Genomic DNA, 5,224 nt, shown 5'->3' on the forward strand with positions numbered 1-5,224 from the left:
CCGATGGCTCGTCTCTGTGTGGTGATCCGGCTGAGGACCAAAGACCCGGGTGTGGGTAAGACTCTGGTAGTGTGCTTCATATAAGAGAAGTAGGTACTGGCACACGGCTGGCAGAAGGTCGGCGTGCGGCCAGTACATTCTCCCATTAGTTCTAATTCTTCTTTACAACATGACTAATGTTGGGGATATGGGGAGGGAGGTGGGAAGGGAAGGGGAAAAAATTTAAAACTTATGGAAGTTAATGTTGAAAACTAAAAAAAAAATTAATAAAAAAAGAAAAAAAGAAACTCACCTTTTTTGTAAAATAATTTGTACTTGGGGCAGTTAGGTGGTACAGTGGATAGAGCACCAGCCTTGGAGTCAGGAGGACCTGAGTTCAAATTTGACCTCCGACTTTTACTAGCTGTGTGATCCTAGGCAAATCACTTAAACCAGATTTCCTCAAAAAAAAACCAAACAAACAAACAAACAAAAAAACCCCACCAATTTGTACCTGAGTAAAAGGCATCCTCTTCTTTGACTTCAGTCATGATTGTTTTGGATGGGTCCTTGCTCTCTTCTTTGCTATGTTTGCATTCACCAGTGGACCCTTCCAGGTGAGCCTCCAACATTTTGGGGGAGAAGGAAAAGATGAGTTTCATCTGGGTTACAAATACGCCTGTATTTCTAGGGGAGAAGGAGAAATTTGCTATTATGTTGGAGCCCAAGGTGCCCAGAACATAGGTATTGACTTTCTGGCCAAAGTGAAAGAAGGCAATGGATAGGCTTCTAAAGCCAGAGACAGTTTCTTGTCAGATGATGCTTCTGTCTTCTTTACTGAGCCCTCAGCTTTGTCTGAATGAAACAAAAAGGATGTCTCTTGTGGCAGCTTTGCTGACCCTAAGGCAGGACCAGCCTCGTCCTGGCCTTACTCTTCAAACCACTGCTGCTGCTACTCCCATACGGCTGCTCTGTGCTCATGGGTTGCCTCTCATAGTCTTTAAAGATGGGTGTCAGGTCATAGAGTGGGCTGGAGTCTACATGCTTCATGATCCAATCTCCCACAGAGCAGTTTAAGGTAGCCAAAGGTCTGTGGTAAGTACTAGCACTGAAGGCCTTCTTGCGTGCTATGACCAGAGGAGAAAGGCTTCTGGCTGATCCCAAGATCTTGGGGTTGGCATCCTTCTTGTCTGCCCCTAAGAAAGAGGTAGAGTCATTGGTTGTGATACTGCCAAAGGCTGCCATCATTTCTGCCATGGCCTTAACAGTGACCAGGGTGGGTGCATACAACATGCTACTGCCATTGGACAGGCTCTTGAAGACAGCCAGTGCCACTGCCAAGCCACCAAGCCCTCCTCTCCCTCCTCCTCCTCGAGTTACCACCAATCCCTTGAACCCTATAAAAACCCCTCCACTTTCAGATCCAAAGGCTAAATTCCTTCACTTTGCCTTCTTGACAGCTCTGTTCTCCATCACTTCTTCACTTCCCACTAGGACTGTTCCTGCCTCTTCCTCTTCACACTCTTGACCGTAACTCCTGTATGTCAGCTCCTTCTCTGCATTTCTTTTAGCCACTTTCTTGTACCTGTTGCAAGTAGACAACTCCTTGCCCCTGCCAGGATATTTTCCACTGAACCAAGATGGGGAACTTGAAGCCTCGAGGCCAAATGTGACCCTTTAGGTCGGGCCTGCACAACCTTGCAGTACGCCAAAGGACTTCAGGCGGCCAGCAAAAAACATGGAGGAAAACATCCTTTGTACATAGAGGAAATCGTTTGGCGTGCTGTAAGTGGCCTGTAGGTGTCAGCAAGTGGTCCACAGGCTACAGGTTGTGCAGGCCGTGCAGGCCTGCCCTAGGTCCCCAAATGCAACCCTTTCACTGAATCTAAACTTCACACAACAAATGCCCTTAATAAAAAATTTGTTCTATAAAACTTGGACTCAGCCAAAAGGCAGCACCCAAGGACCTAGAGGGCCACACGTGGCTTTCAAGGCCACAGGTTCCCTACCCCTGCATGACTAAACCATGCTATAGGAACTTAAATTAAGAAGAGAAAATTCAGAGAAATTCTTCAGAGAGAGTAGATTCCAAGGAATATAGCATCTAGGAGACTAATAGGACTGCAATTTTGACACAAAACCAAAAGAAGAAATTAATTCCCTAGGGATCTAATAGGTTTCAAGACAATGAGTGAAGCCTGGATCTAGGAAACAAAATAGAGAAAACTAACATTCTCTGAGGACAGTAACCCAACAGGTCAGGACAAGAGAAAGATAGCTCAGTGGAATAAAGCCAATCTTGAAAGGACAACCTTAAAAGTCAACTTTTTTTTTTAAGTCAACTTTAAAAGGACTGTGAGGGGGCAGCTAGAGGGCACCATAGTGCATAGAGTGATGGGCCTGGAGTCAGGAAGACTCATCTTCATGAGTTCAAATTCAGCCTCAGACACTATCTGTGTGACCCTGGACAAGTCACTTAACCCTGTTTGCCTCAGTTTCCTCATCTGTAAAATGAGCTGGAGAAGGAAATGGCGGTATCTTTGCCAAGAAAACCCCAAATGGGGTTATGAAGAGACACAGTTGTGAAGACACAACTGAAACAATTGAATGACAACAATAAAAGGATTGTTCAACGTCTAAAACCTATACCAAGCTAAGAGAATAACATGAAACCATGGACTACAATATCTCAACTGAGGAGAGAGGGAGGGAGGAATAGAGAGAAATTGAGAAAGAAGATTTGAGAAGATGGGCTTAGAGAGGTGGAGGGAAAGGGGAAGAGGGAAATGAGGATTCAGCAGCTCCAGTCTCAGGAAACCAAATGGTTTCAGCCACTCACCCCTGTTCTATGCCTCTCACACTCAGCACCAGTCATGGCACCCCAGTCATTGCTCCTCATTGCTTCTACTCTCTTTTGGTCTCCCATACTGAGGCTCACTGCCTCTGGGGCCTATGTCACTGCCCACTGCTATCATGGGGGCTCAGCTTGTTGCTGGTTTCATTGCTTGATGCTGCTGGGGGCCTTCCTGTGATACTCTATTCCACTGCCTCTGGTGCCACCCCCTGCCCATTCTGCTAGGGCCTAGAAATTTTCCCCAGTGGTTGTGGAGCCTACAAACTACTGTGGGAAATTTTACTTCCTCATTGAAGCAAGAGCATTGTTACCGCTTGGGTATGACTTCCACCACTCTTTTTTTTTTTATTATTTTTTTTTTTGGCGAGGCAATTGGGGTTAAGTGACTTGCCCAGGGTCACACAGCTTGTAAATGTCAAGTGTCTGGTCTGAGACTGAATTTGAACTCAGTCCTCCTGACTCCAGAGCCAGTGCTCTATCCACTGCGCTACCTAGCTGCCCCCCTCCACCATTCTTTGTCAGAGATTAGCAATACCCCTTGGTTCTCACCCACCGCCAGTGCTACAGGCCAGAGTGTCACTGTCCCCCTGGCTAGTCTACCATGCTGATGAGTTCAAGAATGTCTATGCAAATCCAAGAGTTTCTGGCCAACTCTGACAGAGTTTGGACTCCTCCTTCTGACAGTGGTCATCCTTTTCAATGCCGGAAATATCCTCCTAATACCAGTCAGTTCCGATTGAGAGGGACAGAATCTCTCAATTCCTTGGCCAGGAACGTCCCTTTCAGAATTGCTCATCTAGGTTCAGGAAATAAGATACAAAGCAAAAGAAGTCAGAGAGTCTTTTTAAGCCAGTACAATTGCTCTAGCTATCATGTGCAAGCAGAGAAACATGGAAAGACTTTTATGAACTGATACAGAGTGAAATATGTAGAACCAAGAAAACAATATACCAAAAGCTACAAAAAAATATATTTTTAAAGATCACTCAAAGGAAATCGATCTCTGAATGGTGGGAAAACTAACAACTGTCCTAGAGAAGAAAGAAGGGGATATACCTTCCCCCTCAAGACAAAAAGGAGGGGGACTGCTAGAACAAAATATTATTTTAATGGTCAGACAATTGGATGTCTTTGCTTAATTGCTTTTCATTGTCAAAAGGGAGGGTTCAGTTTAGAGAGCAAAGTGGTAAATGTCTATGCTATAAAGAAAAAAGCAATTAATATAACATTAAAAATGACCCTAGACCAACCAGACTCTGGAAATATTTGCATTATATAACTATGGGGATTTGAAGGGAACAAAACACTAATAGAATCACAGCAAGGCACTTACAGTACATGTTGGTGTCTCCTGGCTTTTCAAAGTGCTATGAGGGTGGAGAGATGATCTGAAAGGAGTGGTGGCCAAGGGACCTTGAAGATTAATTTTACTTCATAGTTTTGCTAGGAGCTTGCTCTGGCTAGGGGTGGGAGTAGGAGTGGAGGAGAGCAGAGAGTGAGGTATATATGAGGTATGTGGGTTACAGCACGAGCGCACACTCAACCATCTGCAAAGCCTTCAACTGCTTTGCTTGTTCAGCAAAAAACTTGACTTCTTTGCATTATGTTGCACATCATGCGTGATCAGTGATTAGTCACCATTACGCAAAAGCAGCACCATTAGCTCCTGCCCAGAACCTAAGGTTCCCACAGCTCTTGAACATAAATGTCACTAAGTTCACAGGACCCCGTTTGCCTGACAGAGAGTCCTCATATCTGTTGCTTCTCATCTCAAAGGACAACTCTAACTAGGGACTCTGTGGTTTTAAGGCATGCTACTAAATGATAGCGTCAAACCATGAGGGTGGGGTGCAGCTGAAGAAACCATAGGTCAGAGTCAAGAGTTCTGGGGCTTTGACAAAATTCAGTGCCACGTTCTGTGAACTAGAACAGTCTTTCCTATCAATGACACCAACAATAATAATAACATTAACAGTGATAATGATGATAACAATAGCAACTAGAATTTTCATAGTATTTATATATGTAATGGCATAATATGTATAACATGTATAATGATATTGCATATAGCATGTAATGTGTATATCATAACATTATTATATAATAATATATAACAATATAATAGCTACCATGTATATAGATTTTTTTAATTTTGTTTTCAATTTATGGATAAAACAAGCATTTCCATAACATAGTACAATTTTAAAAAAAAGATGATTGCACATGAAACTACAAAATCTACTATGCACAACTTGCTATTCCTTTCAAATATACAACAAAATTATCATGTAAATTTCTTTTTTTTCTTTCTCCCCTGACTAGAGACGGCTACCATTAGACACAAATAGATAGATAGATAGATAGATAGATAGATAGATAGATAGATAGATA

The 5,224-nt window shown here is 43.1% G+C and overlaps 1 pseudogene; it reads right to left on the bottom strand.

The window, feature by feature from the left end:
• The window catches only part of LOC114051186, a 22,834-nt pseudogene extending 18,604 nt beyond the window's left edge, over positions 1–4,230 (bottom strand).
• Positions 4,231–5,224: the final 994 nt, after the last annotated feature.

The sequence above is a fragment of the Vombatus ursinus genome, unplaced genomic scaffold (genome assembly GCF_900497805.2).
Source record: "Vombatus ursinus unplaced genomic scaffold, bare-nosed wombat genome assembly UNPS02014801.1, whole genome shotgun sequence".
Taxonomy (NCBI): domain Eukaryota; kingdom Metazoa; phylum Chordata; class Mammalia; order Diprotodontia; family Vombatidae; genus Vombatus; species Vombatus ursinus.